This window comes from Bicyclus anynana, chromosome 2 (genome assembly GCF_947172395.1).
Source record: "Bicyclus anynana chromosome 2, ilBicAnyn1.1, whole genome shotgun sequence".
In the NCBI taxonomy this organism is placed as follows: Eukaryota; Metazoa; Arthropoda; class Insecta; order Lepidoptera; family Nymphalidae; genus Bicyclus; species Bicyclus anynana.
The window spans coordinates 8,129,267-8,156,310 of record NC_069084.1 but is presented as its reverse complement, the minus strand read 5'-3'; the positions used below and the strand labels follow the sequence as shown (position 1 = coordinate 8,156,310).

Genomic DNA, 27,044 nt, shown 5'->3' with positions numbered 1-27,044 from the left:
AGTGTTAAGATGCTAAGTACAAAGATCAATGAACTCGAGCCATTGTCTATAGAAAAATTGGTTAACATTCTGTCGGTTAACTTCCTCACCACATCACGAAAGCTCTGAGAAAATTTCCGTTTAAAAAGAATGAGATACCTTCTTTACTATCTATATTTTTCCTTAACATGCAATATGTTTTGCTTACAGAAAACCTAAGCTTGCATGAGAATTAAAAAAGTGCTTTTAAAATACATGAACCAAGAATAAATAGATTTTAATTGCAATAAAAATATAATCTATTTAATAATGTTCCATGTTCTTTAATTATGTACAACTAGCGGACTCCCGCGACTTCGTCCGCGTGGAATATAGTTTTTCACAAAACCCTCGGGAACCATAGCTTTTTCCGGGATAAAAGCCTATGTGTTAATCCTTGCTATAATATATCTCAATACCAAATTTCAGCTAATTCGGTTCAGTAGTCGAGGCGTGAAAGAGTAACAAACATTCATATCATCAAAATCATCAGTTTTCTCAAATCTCATTAAACCATGGATTTTTTCGGGATAAAAAGTAGCCTATTTGTTAATCCAGAGTAAAATCTATTTCCATTCCAAATTTCAGCCAAATCGCTTCAGTAGTAGCGGCGGTAAAGAGTAACAAACATCCAAACATCCATACAAACTTTCGCGTTTATAATATTAGTAGGAAGTAGGATGTACAAAATTGTATAAAAATAGTATTACGCTAATTTATAAATTATTATACTGTAGTTTCCGCTAAAACCGTTTATAATTTTTGAGTGTTAGTGATAATCCCATCTTTCCAAACTTTCGCGTTTTTTTTTTAATATTGGGTGGATATCGATGTAAGTGGTTTCAGAGTTTCATACAATTGTATTTATATTCAAGAAAGCAACATAATGTGGCTGGTTTTAATCTAGCAACAAAATAATACTGCATCTTAATTGCAAGAATCGCTTCAATTTAGAATTTCTATTAAAAATTCCTATACTTCATTATTATGGGATCCACGCCTTCGTTACACGCACGACGTACACTGTGCCAAGTTTGTGCATAATTGTAACATAATATTTACATGTAAATTCAAACAAAACCGTCTGTTTGTTCGAAACATTTAAGTGTTAAGAAAGTTATCTTATCAAGTCGGATTTTTAATTATTTTTTTTTAAATTTGACGTATTCATTACTTAGAAGGGTTGTTTTTATAAGCACGATTTATTTTTGATTTAAGAATGTAGAAGCATTTCTTTATTATACCTATCTATTATTGAAAGAAAATACAGCGCCTTTACAAAATTATTGTATTTTTTTTTTTTTCATAAAACATTAATCAATTCTGAAGTAATACGAGTATAATAAATGTTTGTCGGATAAAAATAATTTTGTGATAAAGTTGTTAAATTACAAGAATAATATCGGTAATGTTTTTCAATGATTCAACCGGGAAATTATTACTGAACGTGAAATTTATTATAACTACGTCAGAGAGAATTAAACGCGTCGTCTAAAAGTCAAGGCGTTTTTATAGCATATTGTACGTTGTAATCTTTCACAAGACCGGCGTCAGCTAAGCGGTCTCGACATCCTGGTAATCTTTTATTTTTTTACGGCAACTTTGTAAGGCTTCCCTCCTTGATTGTAATTCTAGGTAACTCATGTTATACTAAGATGAAATTTTAACGCTATATTATTAGATGTCAAAATATAAAGTTGGTGAAGTATAATTATGATACGAGGTACTTTCATCGTTTTATTTTTAAAGGGCAGCTTTTTGATTGAGGAATAATTTTAAACTTGCTCAAGACAGAAAAATGCATAAAATACTTATTTTTGGAGATAAAAATTTGTTGAATATAGGATATAGAAACTTTTATTCGTTCCTGGGCCTTTTCCGCTCTTGGTCTTGATGTTGGCAGTTTTACGTAGCTCCACATGTGCTGGCTTTAGCCAGCCTATAGGCAGTGGCGTGCACTGCCTATAGGCTCATTACGAACCTATATTGAGAAAGGATTTTTCTATTTTGTATATAATTTGAATGTTAAGTGCATACCTAGTTGAAATTCTTGCCTGCCTATAGGTTATACGTATGCTGGCTATGATGCCTGATGACAAGCGAAGAAGTAGTCTATGTTGAAACTTTTGAATTGAAACCACGTGTAATCACCCACTTGCACAAGTGGGGAAGAATTTTTAGGAAAAAGTAATTTCCGTAATCCTGGTATGATATTCCTCTATATTACTATAAAGTAAGTAAGTAAGTCAGATTTCCTTTTTTTTATTGAATTAGTAACGAGGAATCAAGTTGATTCGCACCTAGGTACGTGTTTTACAGATTACGATGCGAACTCAAAAAAAGGAAATCTTCGGGCAACATTAAGACTCATAATCGAAATACAGTTCGTTTCATGTACTCCTAGGATGGTGCGGGTGACAGTTCATTTCACTCTTGAAATTTTGCCGCGATTTGAGATAAAAGTACATATTATGAACGTCATACAGGCGACTTACACCGCACCCATGTTATCTGAAAAACACTACATGTTTAAAACTGTAAACAGAATGCAGTCCTCGAATTATGTACACTCAGTACCTCCCAGCGCCTGGTCTTTAAACTGTTACCATGTTTGTCAATGTTCAACGTTTGTGCAAACGCAATAAACAGTCGAACAGTGATGGTAACACGAGTTTACAAACAAAATCACCACTGTGTAAGTAGTTGAGTTATATCATCACCACCAGGTAAATATAGGAAGCTATAGTAAGATAAGCAAGAACTGGTTACTCTAATAGTAATGTATTAAATCACAGTTGCAATATAATAAAGTAAACCTATCGTTATGCCTTTCGCACGCATATTACAGCAAAATATCACCCATGGTATACTTACAAATTATTATACGAGAACCTTTTATGGTACAAATAATATTAAGCCTTATTTCGTTCCAGTTAAAACTTCTTTTCAAATAACTAAAGGCGTCAGCGTGTTTGTCACTACGTTATACAAAACTCAGTTTTATCTTTTTAACGTAGAGCTCATTTTTCAATGTCGCAGTTTTAGCACAGGGGTGGTTATCCACGCGTGACGTCATTTTACAAAAGCTCAAAATTAAACGTATGGAAGTAGGAGTGAAATTACATACTGTTCTGCGATTCTGTAAGAAAATAAAATTGATATCCGCTGTTACATCAAAGGGGAATATGGAAAACAGGAACAAAGAAATGCGATTTATAATTAAACTAACAGACGCCTGCGACATCGTCGGCGTAGAATTTAGTTTTTCACAAATCCCGCGAGAACCATGGAATTTTACGGGATTTAAAGTAGCTTTGTGTTAATCCAGAGTAAAATCTATTTACATTCCAAAATCGCCGCAAAATTGACAAAGTTAAATATAAAACTTTCATTCCCTATTTTATCCCTTTGGGGATAGAATTGATCAAAATCCTTTCTTAGCAGATGCCAACGTCATAACATCTACCTGCATGCCTAATTTCAGCCCGATCCGTTTAGAGATTTGGTCTGTGCGTTGATAGATCACTATGTCAGTCAGTCACCTTTATATACATTTAGATTAAAACAATTATTTAATAATAATTGAGTTCTTATTTATTTTTTTATCTTTTTCAGATATTGGTCTTTAATCTTCTCAAGCTAACTTGATTAAAACGGTAAGTTATACCTGATACATTTACTATTTAAATTAGTCTGTCGCAGTGTTTGTCACTTGTTTGTACTTTTTGTTGTTTGTTATTATAAAAAAACTGCCACATGTAACCACGAGCATGTCTCTAATAATTTCAAAGTTTTTATTAAACGCAAGCTTATAGAAAAAATATAATTAAGGATTATTTAGACGATAGCTTGGTATTGAATTGCACTACGATTGTGTACTTACTTAGTTCTAAGTAAATTTGTAAAATGGTGATAAACAAAAAATAAATCCTGGCCGTGCACTCTTCTCTTACCAAGGCGCTTTGGAACCCTCGTAGCTTTTATTTTAAATTTTCGACCAATTATTATCACCATTATCTAATAATATGTTTACCTGGCGTTTTGAAAGTGCTTGTAAACTAAACCTAATTGAAATAAATGAAGTTAGCGATTGATTTTTGAAAAAAGCACAATAATACCAACTGTGACAAAGAGTCGTCTAAACTTTTCTAATACCGCAAGAACAGACTACTAAATCCGGTTAACTGACGTTAAACGATGTCTAGCACCTAAGGATAAGGAGCGGTTTCAGACTAGCGTTTGATACGCGCGTATGAGCTCGTTTTTGGTAGCGCATGTAGGCGCGTATAGGCGCGCCTTTTGGCACACACTAAACTCGTACGAGCGTTGACGCGCGTCTATAGTATGCGCGTTATCATCTGAGTCGTCCGGTCATAAAAGTCAAAAAAGATAGGAATGTGCAGCGCGCCTACCTGCGCACCCTAATTATCGATAAACGGCTACCTGCGCACGTGCTAATGATGAGTCAATAATGATTTGGACGATTCTGATCACGAGAAGACTGGGCCAAATGTGTTAGGCATGCCGAAGAACTTCAAAACAAAGATTTACAAAAAGCTCTAATTAGAGATCACGCGCCGCTTATAATAAATTTGGCAGAAGACGAAGATTCTGATGATGAAGACTCAGATGAAGATTAATTTTATTTAGTTAATAATTATATAATATGAAATATGTATTATATTAAATCAAATATTGTTAATTTTTTTAATTTTGTGAACAAGATACGATAATAAACTTTACTTATCGATAATATGTCTTTCATTGTTACACCCTTCACTAGACGGCTCCATAAGACCCATAAGTGCAAGCGAGATAGATATAGAGAAATGATTTATGGCCCTAAGACTCAGTTGTTAACGATAGTAGTATAGCCTTCTAAGATCTTATATGTTATGTTGATACTGACACGACACCACCGGTTCGAGCGGAAACGCCGAAATATGCCCGTTTACACGAGTCCAGTTTTTTAAACGCGTAATGTAGCGCGCGTGTAAGCGCGTATTCTGAAACGACCGTATCATCATTATCGACCCATATTCGGCTTACTGCTGAGCTCGAGTCTCCTCTCACAATGAGAGGCGGTTGGCCAATAGTCCACCACGCTGGCCCAATGCCGATCTGCAGGTTTTCTCACGATGTTTTTCCTTCACCGTTTGAGACACGTGATATTTAATTTCTTAAAATGCACACAACTGAAAAATTGGAGGTACATGTCCCGGACCGGATACGAATCACGGCTCTAACGACCGTATACGCGCAAAACATACGCTAGTCTGAAATCTCCCTAACCGAGTAGCTAGTGCGATTGCTTGACATTTTTTTCACCGCACAAGTGGACAAACCTGACCATTACAAAGATCCTAGATCGTATCTAGGCAGGACTTGTCGTGGCTTGTTGCTGAGCTTATTAGGAATACAATAAATAGCTTAGCACTTTTTAAACGCGTACGGGGCCCTTTTCCGTTGAGGTATGCGTTTTATTCAGTGAGATGTTCTCTCGCTACGAAACATAAGACGATTCAAATGCGATTATATTGAGGATATGTCATCAGAAACTGTGGGCTTATTCACTATAGTTGACGTATGCTAGTTGACATATGCGAAATTGAGATTCTATGTAAAAATGTCATCCATTACAGTAGGTAAATGACATTTTGTCATTTGATTTGTTGTTTATTTTAACAGGTTGATAATAAAGGCCAAAATAGTGAATAGGCCAGCTGGACTCATCCAAATATTATGCAATTGCAACTAAAAAAGTGAGTTAATTTTCTACACAAATACATTAAGTCCCTAGAAACCATTATCACCTTATTTTTTAGGCCTATTACAAAGCCAGGCCTCCTTTTTTATAGGAGAGGGGCTATGGAGCTTAGACCCACTACGCCGCTACAATGCCTCAATAGCTCAACGGTAGGAGCGATCAGACTCGTCACCGAGGGGTGGTGGTTCGATCCCCGCCCCGTGGGTCTATTGACGTACCCACTTCTAGCACAGTCTTTCCTGACTAGTGGGAGGGGAATGGGAATATTGGTCATATTATATAAGATTAAAAAAAATGCAAACTAGCGGCGTTAGAGTGATAATGTTAAATTCTTTTAGTGAATTCACTGTCAGATGTTAATGGTGATGACTGGGATAGACGGTTTAACGTGCTCTAGGCCAGTAGCTTCCCACCTCCAGACTGAGAATTTTTACTGAAAGTTTCTTAGAAGAAAGAAGTGCTCAGTTCTTCATAACCCGACCCAGGACTTGAACCCAAAGCCGCATAGGCCGCCACTGAACCAAAGAGGCAGTGAACATTAGAAAATACAACAAAAATAACAAAAAATATTAAAATAAAATTTAACATACTCGTAATAAATTAAACACGCAAAAAATATAGGTAATTAAAAATTGTTGTGTACTCTAATACCTACTATTAATTATTTCATAACTAACTAGCGGACGCTCGCGGCTTCGTCCGCGTGGGATTCAGTTTTTCCCAAATTCCGCTAGAACCATGGTTTTTTCCGGGATAAAAAGTAGCCTATGTGTTAATCCAGAGTAAAAACTATTTCCATTCAAAATTTCAGCCAAATCGATTCAGTAGTAGGGCGTTAAAGAGTAACAAACATCCAAACATCCAAACATCCATACAAACTTTCGCTTTTATAATATTAGTAGGAAGTAGGAAGTAGGATAGGATAGTAGGATTTCATACTTACAAGTTGGTTTATGAAATCTATGCAATATATTCAACATCTCATGCAAACTAAATTGCACGGCAGTTTCTAACAGGGATCCCTAAACACAAAGTTGCCAATTCACGTTTTTTTTGTTTTTCTCAATAGCTATATCTATTATCTTTACTGGCGCAGGAATTCTTAGACCGATTTTATAGGCATTGGGGATCGTAAAGGCAGTGCATTTGCATTTTATCAGTACATTTAATCCTTTTAATTTGAACTGCGCTGTTATGTACTTTTTTTTTTTGGAAAAGGGTTTTTTACTATGCTCTTTTTTACGGCCGCTAATAGGCGTTTATGTCCAATACACATTTGTGGAATAATTTATTTAGATAATTAATTGTTTAAGTGTTTTTTGCTATTGCAAATAAATTTTACAAACATGAGTTTAATTTTTATCTTAATTTTTAATCTCCTTGTTTATTGAGGACACTGCACTTACTGTATTACGTAGCTATAACAATTTTGGAATAGTTGATTCAAAGCTAATATTATCAACTAAAATGTTGCACTAATTGTGTATATAAAGTCAATTATTCTCACGTTTCTGCAGCGCAAACGGCAGAGAAGACGTTTCATAAGTCGAGCCGTCATGCACGCAGAGACCAATACACGATCAGTTATAGTCGAGGGTGCTGTAGAAACGTAAGAATAATTGATCGTCAATGGTGTGCATTGCGTACAAGAATTGAACATTAAATCCAAAACTAACCGCAACTATTAGTTATCACGTTTTACATCACCATCATCATCATTATCATCATCATCATCATTATCAGAGTTGATATATAAGTATATTCGGCTCACTGCTGAGCTCGAGTCTCCTCCACCACGCTGGCCCAATGCGGGTTGGCAACGTCTAACATAGGTAATTCTTTTAGTGGTCACACGAAAAACACGACCCTTTCTTCCGTTCTTCGGATAAAAAATACGTCATATAAAGAATTATTTTCTATAAATATACAAGAAAAATATATGACCAGCTGATACATTAAAGACACTTAAAACAGGCATGACACAAGTTTCACGACATTCCTTAATAACGACGGCTATTATTTAAATCAACTTAGCTACGGAAAAAACTTCGAACGCCTCGGGGCGTCTTCTCTATAGAATATACATCACCATTTACTTAATGAAGAAATATATTTAAGCTTGTAAATAAATATCGTGTAAGGTCCCTTTGCAAAATTTATTTTCACCGTCTGCTTATTTTTAACGGTTTACACCAAGTCTCTCTCCTTATAGAAGAAGGAAGTGAGACTTACCAACGATATTTTATATTATAGATATGTTGCGTGCCTACAAAATCACCGCAAAAGATGCTTGGAGGCCGTTGGATCAGCTTCCACCTTCACACAGGAAGTAAAACTATAAGAAATGTAAACAGTAATTGTTATCAATTGTAAATTATAATACTGTATGACTTTTTCAAAAGAGCAACTGTTGAATTTCTTGCCGGTATCTTCTCAGCAGAACCTGCCTTCCGAACCGGTGGTAGAATCTTTACAAATAGTCAACTGACGTGTTAAAAGTGCTTGTAAACTGAGCCTACTTAAAATAAATGATTTTTGATTTTGATTTTGCAAAAAGTGATCAGAACTCAACTTTTTTTATTATTATTTACAAATGACTACAATCTCACCTGATGGTAAGTGATGATGCAGTCTAAGATGGAACCGGGCTAATTTGTTAGGAGAAGGATGAAAATCCACACCCCTTTTGGTTTCTACACGACATCGTACCGGAACGCTAAAACGCTTTGCGGTACGTCTTTGTCGGTAGGGTGGTAACTAACCGCGGCCGAAGCCTCCCACCAGCCAAACTCAACTAGTGAACTCACACATGTACAATTTTGTGTTTACCTACATTATATATTTATGTTTTTACACTTCCTGAACACACAACTCGACATTGTCGACAATATTTAGGTATTATTTGTTTAAATAACTTTCGTTGTTTAATAAGTGACTAAATGAAATTAAGACAATTAGTCACATTTGCCCGCCTAAATATCCATGCCAGACATACCTCATTTTATTAAGGCGCTGAAAGTTTGTCAGAATATGGTTTAGACTGTGGCTTTGAGAGGTAGCAGGTTTCAAGGGTCCAGACCTTCAAACGTTAAACTATGCTTCGTATTTTTCCTAATATTTTTCTCACCAACATCTTCGCGACACCTCTTTGAAAGACATCGTTAAAAGTCAATCTTTAAGGATCTGTAGCGAAGAGTTACTATGAAGTTAAATGTCAGGCGACTGGCGATACGATTCCTCATGATATACCGTAAAAAATTTAAAAATTCACGTTTTTACTTTGAATGTCCCTGAAACCTGAACCTATGAATCATGACAATACCTTTGGTACCTTAGCCTTAATAGTTTAGTGATAAAGTGGTCAATACTCACCGTGGGGTGGTGGTTCGATCCCCGCCTGCTGGTCTATTGTCGCACCCACTCCTAACACAGTCTTTTCCAACTAGTTTGAAGGGAACGGGAGTATTGGTCATATTTAAAAAATATGGCAAATATTAAAAAAGAAAAATTACTGGTTTTATAAAAAGAGGTATGTTTAGCTCTTGCAGGCTATTTTATAAACCAAAAAGTCGTGAGCGAGCTTCCTGTTTATAATTGTATGCATGGGTGGCACATACGCTGCTATACAAAGCCTAACCACCAATAAAACGTAACTGTACGATCACGCAGCACTCTACGTGTTCAGTAGTCATAAGTCATATAGCATATTATATTCAATACATAAGCAAAGTACCGTTCCGATAGAGTATGCGCACATGCCACGGTTTTGTAGGGTGACCAATTAATTTTGAAAAAAAAACTGTAACCCTTATGCCAAAACCATCGATTCCTTTCTGTAAACTTGAACACTTTAGAATTTACTAGCGGACGCCCGTGACTTCGTCCGCGTGGAATTTAGTTTTTCACTAATCCCTCGGGAACCATGGATTTTTTCAGTATAAAAAGTAGCCTATGTGTTAATCCATGCTATAATATATCTTAATACCAAATTTCAGCTAATTCGGTTCAGTAGTTGAGGCGTGAAAGAGTAACAAACATTCATATCATCAAAATCAGTTTTCGCAAATCTCGGGAAACTATGGATATTTTCAGGATAAAAAGTAATCCAGAGTAAATTCTATTTCCATTCCAAATTTCAGCTTCAGTAGTAGCGGCGGTAAAGAGTAACAAACATCCAAACGAACATCCATATAAACTTTCGCGTTTATAATATTAGTAGGAAGTAGGATTAGTGCAAGTAGGTATGTATAATTATGTAATAGTAGTGCAAGTGCAAGTCCCTTGTAGTCCTAAGGGAAAGAAAAGATAATCAATTTATTCTCCTTATCGATATCTTATGTAACAAATTCAAAATTACATAATATTATTCAATGGTTTTAGTAAAATTTAATAAATAGTGAATATCATACACTGTAATTAAAATATATACATTATGCATCATAGCGTTCATAACAGCTAATCAATTAAATATATACATTTATTTTAAAAAATAACATTTGCTGCAATGTATTACATAATCATAATATTATAAAACCGTGATAAATTAGTAACATTAATTTTGTAGGAATATGAATTTATAATTACTTTAAAGCTAAGAGTAAATCTAGTAAATTTATGGTCCTACTGTTCTCAGATAAAAATCTCGAAAAAATGTTTATAATTCCATAAGCAATGTCTTACAAAAATATAAATAAATTAACATAAACAGGAAAACCCTAAAGTAAACGTTTTTTTTTTAATATAATAAAATAATGTATACGGAATTTTCCAGGATAATAAAAATTCATGGAGAAGCTCCACTCAAGTCACACTAAACATTCAAATGCCTGAGGTCATTTGACCTGTTTTGTGAATTACAAAATGTCATCACCACTTGGGAAGATATTAATACGCACATATATGGCATATATACACAACACATACAGAAACGTAGAGGTCAAAGTTTGTATACTACTTATCATCTCGAATCTATTATGAGGGCATCTTAGACTTAATGATAAATGTATGTACAATAATAGTGTTGAGTCAATGTCTCCTAATGATACTTCAGTGATGATGCATCTTTAGGGTCAGGGTTTAACGAAGTTTACTTGAATTTCTATATCTTCACACGAAATTGTTAGATTTTCGTAAAAAAAGTATTAAAATCAATTTGTTGGCCACTGTAAATACTCGTAATAACCATTCTACTACTAAACTATCAGAAATTAGACAAATAATATAGTTAATAGATACTATAATAATAATATTGACAGCCTCATAGTCACACTCCGTTAGGTACACCTAAAAAACTAGACAGAAAAGTCAGTCATAGAATCAACGACATCACGTATTCTTATAGGCATGATAACATGATGTCCTGAAAAAAAAATGTAAAAATATAATTGAAGGATGACATTTCGTAAACTCGTAGTATATCGAAATAATTTATACCGTACGTAAAGGTTCACCGCAGACATAAATAAAGCCACAGAATCTATGTATGGGAAGATCCTCGGATACGATGTATAGTGAATACCTCAAAACAATTATCAACACTTAGGCCCCCAGTGTAATGTCGACTGTATTCAGGTCATCAAGGTTATCTAGGCTGTGACGAGCGATAGGAATCCGCGTAGGCGCAGTGACATATCGCTTAGTGTTCCCAAGAGATGTCCCAGTAGTGATATATCGATATTCAATGTAACCATTGTTTTGCTATTGTTTAAACTGCATAACTGTGTGCAAACAACAAGCGTCCAACTGATATTGTCCTCGAAATGTAGACATTCAGCGAGCCATTTATAAAGTTTATTAAAAATTATGGAGTAAATAATCATGTTTGACTGACCAGTTTTGAAATTTCAAATAAAAGAAGCAAAACATCTACGATCTATAAAGTGTAGTAGGTAAGTCTATAAACAGTATCAATACTATCTCGATTAAATAAAACGATTTACAAGTAAAAAGACTTCAAATACACGATACAATTATTGGAATAGGTTCATTAAAGTCCCTTTCCTGATATATAGCTATTGCTTTACGAAATAGCAATAACATCTTCGCTATAAAATCCAAACATGGCATGTTAATTTACAGAACCCTTTGCTAGGATGAAAGTCGTAAATAATTTATGGGAACATTAGCATATCGATAAGAATTTATCGACATAGCGCACCACTATAGAGTACGTTTATACGTAATGTATGTCATATGTACCTATACAATATTTCTAAGAAGCTCTTGGAATATTATTTGCTTTTTTATATTGTGACAGTCAATTTCAAATTACTTTTGAATCCTTTACAGCATCATTTTCATTTGATCTGTAGATGACGTATGATAGCAGAATCTTATGGACTTTAATTTTCTATAATTTAATTAAATATTCACATTATTACTTATATATCAATACTAGACGACGCGCCCGACTTCGTCCGCATGGAAATCAATGTAAACTTCTACCCCTTATTTCACTACCTTCGGAGTTGAATTTAAAAAATTCCTGAATCATATTTCGTATTTTATTTATAAATAAACTTATATATTGTTAAAACTGTAACTTTAAAAATGAAGGACTTTCCGTACAAACTTTCAACTCCTATTTCACCCCATTTTGTTTTTATTTTAGGGTCACCCTATGTTTTACTCCAAGGTCCATTTACCATTATATCAAAATTCATCTTGATCTGTACAGTTGTTTAGCCGTAAAAAGATAACAGGCAGACAGACAGACAGTAATATAAGTATAGATTACTGTTTAAATGGTATTAATAAACTATACCAAATAGATCAACTTGGCAGAGCTGTAGCTCACTAAATGAGATAACACCAAAATTGTATTTCATATTTAATAATTAAATTAATTTTCACTCAGTGGCTCAGATAAAACTGGTTTCTATAAATATATTAATAATAATCTATTTTAATTAATAGGAACTAATTAAGCATACGAGTATAACGAGCATCATCAATTATATTATTTTTTGAATAAATAGAGGCTACTCAATGTTCTGAAGATGTGCTTTAATAATATTGTGTTCTTTGTTATATAAAGTTGAAAATTTTCCACAAGTCATGAAATTATTAAGTACACTCTCGATCAAGTCATCAATATTCTCTTTCAGTGCGCTATCATTTGAGACCCCACTCGAGTATATTTGCAGACATTCGGTTATTCTACCCCACTTTCAACCACCACAACTTTTAAACGGCTCAACCAATTTTCATCAAATATATCTAAGAACACTCGTCCGTAAGTCACCTTTAATACAAACAAAACTAAATTGAATTCGTTTTATCTAAAAACACTCACCCTTAAGTCACCTTTAATACAAACAAAACTAAATTGAAATCGCTTCATCCGTTCGGGAGCTATGGCGTCACAGACAGACATGTCAAACTTATAAAATCCCTCTTTGTGTCGGGGATTAAAAAGGATAATTTTGTGTAACGTAATGCGAGCCACTCAAAATCCAACATAGCGACCAACATACGATCAGTTTAATCGAATGTCCGTTAGCGCTGCAAGCACGCGGATTATTTGCTGGTGAGTGGCTAGCATAATTCATCGATATCATTCTTCTTCTCCCTCCTTCTAGGAGAGGCGATATGGGCCTAGATTCACCACGATGCTCCATTGTGGGTTGGTGAGCCTAGAGATGATTACGTAAAGATCACTATTAGATATTATTTATAATAGCCTGGACCAACACCTTAACTTGAAGCTGATGATTTTCACTGAAAATTACTCGAAAGAAAATATTATAGTCTGTTCCAGGATCTAGTGATTGGAGGCCACTAACCAATGTCAGGCTTGACAACCTAATTAATTAACATTTATTACGGAATACTATTAAAAAATAGGGAAAGCTAGAGTGATATAATAAAAAAAAACAGATTACATAAAAAAGTCAATAATACATATTAATGTATATCTTAATAATCGCTGGACGCTATCTTAACGACTTTTGGAATATTGCCCAATACACTTTCACTTATTTGGCATTCACTACCACGCCTTAGAAATGATAGTAGCGTACCCTGGTTTAGAGAACAGTGATAATGCTATGAGGTGATCATTCTAATTCATTGATCATGGATGGAATAATTATTTTACAGGATAGATGTGTTACGTGCCTACAAAATCACCGCAAAAATGTATCTGAATTTAGCGACTCCACTGAACGCACACATGTACAATTTTGTGTTTACTTACATTATATTGATAATGACCTGTGCCTCTGATTTCAGAGGGTGTGGGTTCGAATCCGGTCCGGGGCATGCACCTCCAACTTTTCAGCTGTGTGCATTTTAAGAAATTAAATATCACGTGTCTCTATCGGTGAAGGAAAACATCGTGAGGAAACCTGCATTATTATGCAGAGAATTATCTTAATTCTCTGCGTGTGTGAAGTCTGAAAATCCGCATTGGGCCAGCGTGGTGGACTATTGGCCTTACCCCTCTCAAGTGAACATTTGTTCGCATTAATTTTGATATGCTAGTGCCCTATCTCTAGTACAACATATCGTTGTATCCATGTATGTTCATAAAAACTTAAGCAAATTTATAGGATGTAAATATTATAATACTAACTTCAGAAATGAAACTAAATCTGTGGTCATGGTGGTACATGGTGTACCACACTAAGATCGAAAAAAGTAATAATTCTTATAAGGATAATCGCATACGTTTTTATAATAAACTGCCACATGAAACCACGTGCAAGTCTCTCAAAAAGTTCAGCGTTTTTATTAAACGAAAGCTTATTTTAACGGCCTATGTGGCGCAGTGGTATGCACGGTGGATTTACAAGATGGAGGTCCTGGGTTTGATCCCTGGATTTAGCGTCCCTGTATGACGTCGTAGGGTGTGGATATTCATCCTCCTCCTAACAAGTTAGCCCGCTTTCATCCTATATTGCATCATCATTTACCATCAGGTGAGATTGTAGTCAAGGGCTAACTTGTAAAGAATAAAATAATGATAATCTTATTATATAAACGACTAGCAGAACCTTGCGGGTTCATTCCCATAAGAATAAGGGAGTAAAATAATAATATATGTATGTCACTCTCTGATAATTTAGCTTTTTATTGGTGAAAGGATTTTTCAAATCGGTCCATTAGTTTTGAGTTTATTCGTTACATACAAAAGTAAAATCTTTCCTCTTAATAATATTAGTATAGATTAGACACTATAAGTTAAGAAACTTATTTTTCAGTTTCATATATCTACTTGTGCTGTGTTGTCGAGTTGTGGAAACTTTCACGCATTTGGCATTCGGACACACATAATAGTACTAGATTCGGCCTTACTGTTTATCGGATTTGGCATTTTGCGTGCTCTTGACTTTGAACCGAATTAGCGCCTGCGCTTCGGACATTTACGTAAATTATTCATAGCAACTAACCGCTTAATTGATTAAACCTGCGGACTCAACACAAATACGGAAATGGGTATTATTCAATTTAATTTCTAAAGTTTTTAAATGTAAATTTTTGACGGCCTCCGTGGCGCAGTGGTATGCGCGGTATGCATCCTCCTCCTAACAAGTTAACCCGTTTCCATCTTAGACTGCATCATCACTTAACATCAGATGAGATTGAAAATTGTAGTCAAGGGCTAACTTGTAAAGAATAAATTTAAAAAAAGTTTTTTGGCGGTTATTAAGAAAAAAACATTATAATTATGCCTTGTGGTGTTGCAATTACGTTGGTTGGTGTCTTCCCACAAATAATGAAATGGTCTCTGCAAAAAACAAGTTGTATCTTTTTCAGACACATAAAATCAAGAATTTATTATATTTGGCAAAGATTACTCTGATGAAAATGTTCATCTTTAACTAATCTAATAAACAGGTAAAGTTTGTGGTATTGTAGCGTAATCTCTGAATCTACTGAACCGATTTTGAAAATAATTTTATCACTAGAAAGCCAGTGTGCGTGAGTGAGTGTCTTAAGTTACATTTGATCTCCATACTCTCTTGGGAACAGGAACTACGCAGATGAATCCGCGGGGCGTCTATCTATTATTTGTAATTAAAAGTACGGACAACCGCGACTTCGTCTAAAATAACTTAATGCAATTTATAGGTTGATCAAAGAGTCGTAAAGTATAAAATTCTACAACCACGTTAAGTACGTTATCATAATATATCTACATAATCATTAACTGAAGCTATTAATATAAAACGTAATGTAGGGAGTGTATAGGAAAAAGTTACATAAATCAGAACACGAGCTTATTGAAAGTCCAAAAAAAGTCCCGTAAAAACTTTCGTATGCTAAAAACACCAACGGCAGGATAGCACCTGATATTTACAGGTCATTCACCTCGCACAAAAACGTAATGAAATTACCACATTACTCGGCCACGCAATTATAAAGACAAACACACACCTGCATCACAACACAAGGAGCTTTTACGTAATTTATGTATTTTTAACTACCTCTGGTGCAGTGTAGGCATCGCATTACAGTTTTTTTTTAAAGAATATTAGCTGTGTTTTTTATATTATGATAAAATATAGTTCCCTTGTTTTGAATAAGTTCAAAGCTGGTACTAAGATGGGGACTTAGCTTCGTGGTGAACCTTGGAAAACACATCGTTAAAAATGTAACTTTAAGAATCTCTATCATAAGGTCTAAATATATATACCGAATGGTGACACGTTTTCTCATAATATCGCGTCGTAAAATTAAGTTTTATATTTGGACAAAATTGAGGTACTGGAAAAACCTGGGTCCAATCCTTACTGCTTGTCTATTCTCTAACTTTGAATAACTTCAGTGGATATATAAGATTACCAACTATCTATAACTGATAAAAATTACTAACCAGTGTGTTTGAGATTGTGAGTTTCGTTAATTATGTGCTTTACGGAATACGGATAGTGCTGTTGTGTGTTGATGTGCACTATATTAGGTGGCTAATAGGCCAAAGTTAGTGAATAGGCTTACCTATGGTAGCAGTATGCGCTAACAAAAATTCAGCTTTCATAAAATCGAGTCAAATAAAAACAAAAATCTGGCCATCTCAGGCCAATATTAATATTTATATTTAAATTCACAGTACAGTGTGTAGCTATATTTATGTCAATACGATGGAAAGAAAGATGAAGTCATTATGTTTTGAGTGACATCCAAAAAAGTGTGGGTCCAAAAATATAAATATAACGCACGCAAGTTAACCGAAAAACTCGATGCAATTACATACCTGTTCTACCAGAATGTGAACAAAATTAACGTGTCATGTATTATACTAGTAATAATAACATGAATATTTTATCTTGTTTTATTTAATAAATAAATAAAATGAAAACTTTTACATTAAATATCTATACTAATATTATAAAGCTGAAGAGTTTGTTTGTTTGTTTGCTTGAACGCGCTAATCTCAGGAACTACTGGACCAATTTGAAAAATTATTTCAGTGATAGATAGCCCATTTATCGAGGAAGGCTATATGCTCCATATTATCCCCGTATTCTTACGGGAACAGGAACCACGCGAGTGAAACCGCGCGGCGTCAGTATTGTAAATAAAAACGTATTGTAGTGTTAACGATTATTTAGAGAATAAATAAGGTTGGTATTGAATTTCACTATACGATTGTGTACTTACTTCTAGCTAATTTTGTAAAATGGTGATAAACAAAAAAAATAAACCCTGGCTGAGATTGTTGTGGGCTCTTCTCAAACCTTAACCAATAAAATTAAAGTTACGAGTGTTTCCAACTCTCATAACTTTAATCTTATTCTTGATCGTAATCTTAAGTTTTCGACTAATTATTATCACCATCTAATATTATCCTGTAAACTAAACCTTTTTTAGGAATTTTGACTTTATATAGAAACAGCAAATATTCTGTTCGTTCATGTCGGTAAACCATTCTACCAAAATACAATTCTACATAGATGAGTAGTCTCAAGAATTAGATGCTGTTGCCGAAGTTCGGATAGAAGCATATAAAATTATCATATAAATACTCCCAATTTCAATGCAATGTAATTGAATACCATGCATAAACAATAAAAATTAGTATACAATAAATCTGACGACCAAACAAGGTCCTCGGTCATTTTTACGCCGTTCACAAAGACCTGACCTCAATTTAAATGTCAATTCGTAGTTAATATAAGTTAAACTTAAATATATTATTTGTTTAACGTACTCGTATGTGTCCTTAAAAGGTTATTGAAGAAATGAAAAGTATTATTTTTCATTTACCTGATCCTTATAAGATCTCAATCTTGAATAATACGATATAGTATATACTAAAAAAATATACATAAAGTCTTATAAATTGTGAAAACTATAAATTTTTAGTCAAATCATATAAAAAAAATCATCATCTCCTTACCCTTATCCCACTTAAGTGGGGTCGGAAAAATATGTCAATCTTTTCCATTCGTTTCTATTACTCGTCAACTCATCATCCACTCCTTTTACACACATGTCCTCTTTCACACAATCCAACCATCTCTTCTTTGGCCTTCCTCTCCTCTTATGACCTTCCACTTGCACATTCAATGTTTTTCTAGTAATATGACTTTCCTCTCTACGCATTACATGTCCATACCAAGCTAACCTTCTACTCCTCAATTTTTCTGTCACTGGCGCCACCTTCAGACTTCCTCTTATATACTCATTCCTTATTTTATCTATTCTTGTCACACCACACATCCATCTCAACATACGCATTTCGTTCACATGCATTCGTTTACTATCCATCCCTTTCACCGCCCAACATTCTGATCCATACAGCACGACAGGTCTTACAACCGTTTTGTATATTTTACCCTTGAGTCTAAGAGGCATTCGCGGGTCACATAGTACACCTGAGACCTGTCGCCATTTCATCCATCCCGCATTCATTCTACTTTTTACGTCTCGGTCCACATTGCCATCGTTTTGAAAAAGCGACCCGAGGTACCGAAAATCGGAGCAAGCTGGTAGGGTTACATCATTTAAGGCAATTTTGGAAGATTGAGATGTACCGCCAAAGTCCAAGAATAAGTGTTCAGTTTTCGTTTGACTGATTCGTAGACCAACACTTTCCAATTTCTCCTGCCATTTTCCCAGTCTGCTCTGTACCTCAGATGCGTTTTCTCCGACAAGTACAATATCATCGGCGAACAGCATACACCAAGGTGCTTCTTCCTGTATGTCTGATGTCAGAGCATCCAATAAAAAAAATACTTTTTAAAATTTTAAACTTTTTCCTTTTGCTCATGAATGCGCGCACAGGTATTAAATTGAAATTCATGTTAAATAGTCAAGTCTATAATGCCTTTAAGCTGTAACAAAATTAAACTTCTATGTAAATGAAATCAAAAGAAACAGCAATTTAAACCGCATGTTTTGAAACTTGCAACTCGCGTGAACTCAGAATTGGCGACAAAACAGCGTTACAAAATAACCGCCCAGGTTTATACAGAACCCTCGGTGCGCGAGACCGACACGCACTTGACTGTTTTTTATTTTTTTGTTACAGTTAATCTCTTCCGGAACACATCTCATCAACAAAATATTACACTTGCCTAATTCAGTAGAAGAGACAATAGTTCCTTAAATCACTACTTATAGAATATACTCATATGAACCATTGAAAACAAAATTTTATTGACCTAGGTCAAACGGTAGCTAACGAACATACAATGTTCAGTTACTCCTAAGTTTATTGCTAATAAAATTACAAGTACTTCATAGCGGCGATCGTCATAAAATATCTTGTAATAAAATATTGACTAGGTATAATATGTAAATAGATATGTATTATTACTATAGGTATAACTATTAACTATTCTAAGGTGTTAGGTACTCGTAAAAGATATTCTTCTTCTTCTTCGTCATATTTTTGTTATTTATTAAAAATATTATCGGCTTTTACCCACACACATTGCAACAATAATAACAATAATTCATTCGCTTCCATTTGATAAGGACTTCTTACTCAATTCATTTGTAGGGTAACCTTTTATAGGGTCCGATCGACAGTTAGGCACTTTTGAATCAATAAAAACTGCAAGCAGTCATTTCTAACGATTTTATTTGACATTTGCTGAAATGACATAAAATGTTAACGCATTAACATTAATGTTTGAATGGTAATAAATCAATATTTACGTTATACAGATAAATAATATATAAACTATATTTAAAAAAAAACTCCACACGAATATTTTCGCCACTTTTATGCACTAGAACGTGAAAAATGATCATATCTCTCAACAACTAAACAGAGACATAAACACAGAACTGGCATGATATAATGGCCGAGAACCGAACCCGCGCTAAGGTCAGGTCACCCGTCATCTCTCGGAAACTATTCGCCGGCGGCCGGTAACGGGGTATGGGATAATGGAAAGACAGACCGACATGGCTCTGTTTACAGTTATTGTTCAAGATTACCAGTGTGATAAAAGCCACTATTTAAGACTGATTGTTTTGTTGTCTACGCGTGAGTGACAAATAGATGCATAAAGACAAAATCGTGAAGCATTTCTATCGGAATTGCTCGTACGCCTTCCCAACTGTAAATCATTATCATCAGCTTATTTAGAGCCCGATGTCCTTTCTTATAAGAGAAGGGAAATGGGGCTAAAACCCTCTGCTCTAACGATATTATATATTATAAATATTTTAACATGTCTGTAATATGTCCCTACAAAATTACCGCAAAACATAATTCGAATTTTGCGAAACCACTAAGCGCATGCATAATTTTGTGTTTCGTTATCAACCCATATACGGCTCGCTGCTGAGTCTCCTCTTAGAATGAGAGGGGTTAGGCCAATAGACCACGCTGACCCAATGTGGATTGGCAGACTTCACACTCGCAGAGAATTAGGAAAATTATCAGGTTTCCTCACGATGTTTTCCTTCACCGTTTGAGACACGTGATATTTAATTTCTTAAAATGCACACAACTTAAAAGTTGGAGGTGCACACCCTGGACCGGATTCGAACCCACACCCTCCAGAATCAGAGGCAGAGGTCATATCCACTGGGCTATCACAGCTCACATTTTGTTTTTACTTACATTATATATTTAAGTATATAAAATTTTTACACTTCCTGAACACAAGCTCGACAATCTTGAATACAATATTTAGGTATTATTTGTTTAAATAACTTTCATTGGTTAATGACCGATTAAATGAAATTAAGACAATTATGCACATTAATGGGGATTGGAGGTTGGAATATATTGATTTTTATAATAAATTCGGATAAATAAGGTCAATGTTAACTAATTTATACATAAAAAGCAAAGATTGACTGGATATTTGCAAAATAAATAAGATTATAAAATTTCTAGATCTAATAAAAATCTTTTATCGTAATTAGATAAAAATTCATACAGTTTTAGCTTCCTTACATTAAATGTGTCATTTTTTAATAAATGAACAATTAACATAAACGCACAAATAACAAAGATATTAGTAATTTTGTTTGAACGCCCATACAAATCTAACGATCTGCGAGCCAACGACGTCACTAACTCGTGCCATTTTGTATGGGGCGTTTTTCAGGGATCCGCGGCAGCGCCGCAAATCCCTGTAGCTCCGAAAGTAATGATCGCAGATACCCTATTACTCTGACAAAATTGCTTTACTATTAGCACACTCTTAATTTATATACAATTTAAAAAAACTGTCATCATCCCTATTGTCCGCCTCAGTTTAGATGTGCTAGTGCCCTATCTCTAGTATAAATAGTGAAAGTATATAAGGCAATGGTTTTTCATTAGCATCCAGTAGATTTACTTGGACCGGCAATTTAAGTTATAACTAAAAACATACTAAATACACGCACATTTTTTCATGAATTTATGATTAAGTTAATACTTTATTAAAAGTATTACACCCAAGTATTTATATCAGCCTGAAGGCTAATACATTTTTCATATGACGTTTATCCGAATCATTGTATTTTATTAGATAACATTGTAAGTTGATAGACACTGACATCTTGTTCGTACAACGGAATTTTACAAAGGTCAAGGCGTAACAAATAAAATATAAGAGTTAAATATTTATATCAATGTCCAATATAATCTGATTATTATTTTTTATGAATTATTAAATTTTCAAGTACTTGAGATGATGCAGCTGCTTTTCGATACGTTTAATTAATATAACTGATACTATTAAGTTGATTATGTACCCATACATTTTAGGATAACCATTATGTAAATTGATAATATAAAAAATCAATTCACCGATGTACATTCTGTAATATTACAAAACTAGCGGACGCCCGCGACTTTGTCCGTGTGGAATTTAGTATTTCACAAATCCCTTGGGAACCATGGATTTTTTCGGGATAAAAATGCCTATGTGTTAATCTAGGCTATAATATATCTCAATACCAAATTTCAGCTAATTCGGTTCAGTAGTAGAGACGTGAAAGAGTAATAAAAATTCATAACATCAAAATCATTAGTTTTCTGAAATCTCGGGAAACCATGGATTTTTTCGGGATAAAAAACCTATGTGTTAATCCAGACTAAAATCTATTTCCATTCCAAATTTCAGCCAAATCGCTTCAGTAGTAGCGGCGTTAAAGAGTAACAAACATCCAAACATCCATACAAACTTTCCGTAACGATTTTTTCTAGACAACCCTGTAAGTTATTAAAGAGACTGTCTTGTTAGTGCAACAGTTAGTCTGTACATATTCGTATCATGAGATCTTCGGAGTTTAGAGTTAGACTATAAGTTAATGTCTTTCCTTTGTTACAAGAAATATTCTAAATGAAAATGAAAATGAATTTAATGTAATAATTGAGAGACCCACTAAAAATATCATAGTATTGTGGTAGATATGGTATTTAAATCAATTTGATGATATTCATAGACACAAGTCAAACTCTATACGCTACAAAACAATTATAAGGAAACAAAATACAATTTTAAACCCACAGAACGGCGGTTTAATTATATGTTATCTGTCTGTACGTGTACGTGGATGTACATACTAAAGTTACTAAACTGATACCTTCGTATCTCGTGTCGTAAATCGAATTTATTTGTATTCCGGCGTTTTATGTCGCCCTGTATAGCACAGCGAAAGGGGAATTTGGACAATCTTTCTAAAGTATCGAAAATGTTAAGAGTCAGACTATTGCCATCGTTTTTTAACCCGTTAGTTTTGCATCCTTGTTGTAATATGACGACCTCCGTGGCGCAATGGTAGGCGCGGTGGATTTACAAGACGGAGGTCCTGGGTTCGATCCCCGGCTGGGTCGATTCATGTTTTCTTAATTGGTCCAGGTCTGGCTGGTGGGAGGTGTCGGCCGTGGCTAGTTACCACCATACCCACAAAGACGTACCGCCAAGCAAGTTAGCGATCCGGTACGATGTCGTGTAGAAAACCGCTTCTATCTTAACAATTTAACCTACCCTAACAATTTAACCCGGTTATGTCTTAGATTGCATCGCCACTTACCATTAGGTGAGATTGTAGTCAAGAGATTTGTAGAGAATAAAAGAAATATATATGTATATATTTTAATGAAGACCTGAAATTTTTAAAAATTATGCTAATTGATTTCGATCAATGCATATAAAAAAAACGAGAATCGTCTTTCCCAGAATCGAATCCTGGGCCTCTCAGATTTGACACCACCTTTCACCCTTTTAGCCGTGGATTAGTAAACGTTTTAATATATTATGATTGTTTTTTGTTACTGGGACTGTTACTTAATTACACCATGATTGCTGAACTGATTTAGATGAAATTTGTCAATCTATACATCCTTTTACTTCGGTTACAATTTATGTTCTAAGCATATATGTATTTCATATATTTAGAGAGTTTTGTCGGTAGAATGTCATTGAATCTGTCTATTTTTTGCCTTTTTATACTATTTATGCTATAATAATGCCGCTTTGAATTCACATCCCGACAGTTCTGCATTTTCAATTTAATTATTTTAATATCCCTCTTCTAAGCTGTTTCTCTTAAGTTCAATAATGTAATCGAAGACATCCTGCCGCTGTACAGGGACTCTTCGATACGACTTTTTACGATGTCGTAAAACACGGTATTGTCTAGGGCCGTTAACGTCGCCTGTGCCCTGTACCTATCTCCAGTAATATAATACAGGTAACACAATGCTATATTAAACTCTATTCCCAAGTACGTAGATTATATTTTCATTTGTTCTTTTTTATGGTTCCATAGAAAGGATAAACTGGAAAAAATATGGTGCGTCGAATATACGTATACGTTTTTATTTATATTTAAATGCGGATTACTATTTTTAGGTATAGTAACTTTTGGATTGCATAATCAATTATAATGTAAGCTAGCTCTAAATAAAAAGCTAATTCAAGTGCTTAAAATAAAAGCGTAAAACGAAAATCTTAAAAAAACATTATGGAGAAACGGCGTGAACAATATTTTTAATCCATACATTGTGTTTATTTTAATCCCAAGATTTATATAGCTTTAAAAATAAATTATTTTTATTTAAATAATCTTAACTTATTGGTCATAAGACGCTCCCTCCTTGCTCTACCTACTGTAACCTACTGTAATAAACAAAAACCTACACAGAAATACGAGAGCAATAGTTTCACTTGACGACTTTTACTACACGTTGCTAAATCTTATCAGCTGTCATGTTCGACACTAGGGATTTTGTCTATAGTTACAACATCTCTCGAGTACAATCATATTTTCAACATTCAGAGACGGCGATAGTCTTCGTAGAAATGTTTTAAATCTATCTATGTATTTGTATTTATATTAACTGGTTTTATATATAGATAGATTTAAAAATCTTGTAAAAATCATCTATTTTCACTCAATTGTTAATATCTGATAAGGATGCTCCAGTTCTAGTCAGAAATCAGTAGCATCTCACGGACTTGTCAGTTTTTCGTGGATAACAGCAAAGGAAAAATCATTGGTCGTAATGAAATTCCGCAAAGTAACGAATATACAAGTACATCAACATACAATTTAAAATCCCCTGGCAGTAGTAAATTTTATTATAGGGAATTAGGGATTAAGTCCTGTCCATAATAATAGAAAACTTCCGGCAATATCTTCTGATTAGTATATCGGTTCTTCATAATATATTATCTAGATTACGTTAACTTTCAAACCAAAAATCCACATCATATTAGCTTAGAACACAGACTTAAATGTCTCAGACAAACACCCTATTTTTTTGTCAAATATTAAAAATATTGCAAATTTATTAATTAGATTCTTTCAAAAAGTTTGCCATTTGACCTCTGGCCTCTAATTCGAAGATTGAAGCCTCGTCCTTAACTTTCAAGTGTATGACCTCGAGTTTTACATTTCTATCATTGACACACATTTTGGAGCTAAGTCTAAGTGACCTTTTGGTGGTCAGTATGTCAATCCTCAAGTCAGTCTTAGTTTCATTTAAAAGACTAGTATAGTTGATCCGTTGAACGCTTTTATCAATAAAAAGATCGAAGTGCTTCGAGTTTCCGGTGTAAAAGAATTGTTGTCATCCCTATAACTAAATACCTTAATGATTTACGTAAAATATATATAACAATTTTATTACGGGAATGTAACAAATATTAATCTGACAGCGCTTAAACACAAATGTGATTTAAAATTAGACGGATTTTTAAAGAAGTTAGTAATACCTAACTCAGTAATATTATAGTACTATACTGTACTAATACTATAGTAAAAATAGTGAATTTTCTAAAAATTCTGCACCATATTAGTCTTACATCCATCTGTCTGTCTGTCCGTATTAGACACTTACACTAAATACTCATACTCAACTTATTACATGATTTAAATCTGGTAAAAATATTTAAACTAATCCAATTTTTTTTATATTTTATTTTCATAATAACATTTTTTTGCATAACTTCATAGTTCATAAAAGTTGAAATTATTACACTTAAATAAATTAATTACTCCAGAAACGCTAATGTCTCGTAACATTGCATATAAAGACATCAACGAGTCACTTACTGTTATGTTACATAAAACTGTTGCATGTTATTTGCGGAAGTAACACTTAAATGACCTCTTCATATGCAACTTAGAAGGGTTATTTATTTAACGCATTGTGTTATGTTAGTATAAACACAATCTGAATAACTTATTTTTGTCACATAATAAATAAGTTACTGATGCTCTCGGTATTTTAGCCTGACCCAGTACTCAAAACCGGGACTTCATTATGCGCAGCCGAACTGAGACCACGACACCAATGACAGAGTTTAAGTTTAGGCTAGCCCTAAGACTTACCAACGTTTACCTCGTATATTCGTAATTTATAGAATACTAGCCGGACCCGGTCCAGCTTCGCTTTGGCTTATGTGCACTTCTTCCCTACCCCTACACTACCTACCTTTCCCTACGCCTACCCTACCCCTACTCTACTCCTGAATTCATTTGTTACAAAAAATCTGATAAATGAAGAACCGCTCGACCGATTTTGTGCAAATTTCACTTAAACCATCTACTAAATAGTCCGAACAAAGCCTAAACATTTTGTTTGGATAGGTGAGCCCGTTCTTAAGTTATAAAATACAACGAAAAGTGCCATTGATTTTATAAATATAAATTCATATTTTTTATATTTTATTTATGAGTCAAGACAGATACGTATCTTTGGAAGAGTTGGCGTGTTTTATGCTACTATATCCTAATAACCATATTATGTGGCAGAAATCTCAGAAAAGAATATTACCTATAATTTCCCTCTGTCTTGACAAACAGATAAAAAACGAGATCTTAACATTGACAGCTACTTAATGCTATATATTTCGTAACACCTTCCAACAGCACTTACAAATACATCGCATATTGACAAGGCCTTTGACCCTACTTTTGTATGGCCTAAGTTAGTAATAATAGCGATTTACATCGTTACTAAGTTAGTAATAAATAGCGATTTACATAGAACGTACATCGTTGTTCTGTGATTTATCGTACTACAGCATATTTTTACTCAATGTTATTTTAATTTACCTCATTTAAACCCCTAGATTTTCACCATGATGTAGACTGTTTCTGTTGCTTTTAGATAGTATTAAAGCTTTAGCAATAAAAACCTACCTGAACAACAAATAACAAAATTATTTTTTTCTTCATAAAAATGAAAAAACCCATCAAAAATTACTTTAATTGTCAAACATAAGACTTAAAAACTTTAAATTATTACTATTTTAGTTTGTAAAATCATTCTCTAATTTAGAAATTTTGCACATTAAATTAGTGTTGGTTTCGTAATAAAATTTTATGCTAAACATTCTCGTATTTT

The 27,044-nt window shown here is 34.0% G+C and overlaps 1 protein-coding gene across 4 annotated transcripts in view; it reads left to right on the top strand.

Moving 5' to 3' along the window:
• LOC112052559 (uncharacterized) overlaps positions 1-27,044 on the top strand; it is a 134,972-nt gene that overhangs the window by 69,588 nt on the left and 38,340 nt on the right. For 3 of the 4 annotated variants that reach the window (XM_052888447.1, XM_052888451.1, XM_024091685.2), the window contains one exon: positions 3,634-3,674. The exons of the other annotated variant lie outside the window; for it this stretch is intronic. The gene's annotated coding sequence lies outside the window, so the exon portion shown is untranslated. The remainder of the gene's footprint in view (positions 1-3,633; positions 3,675-27,044) is intronic. 4 annotated transcript variants of the gene reach the window in all.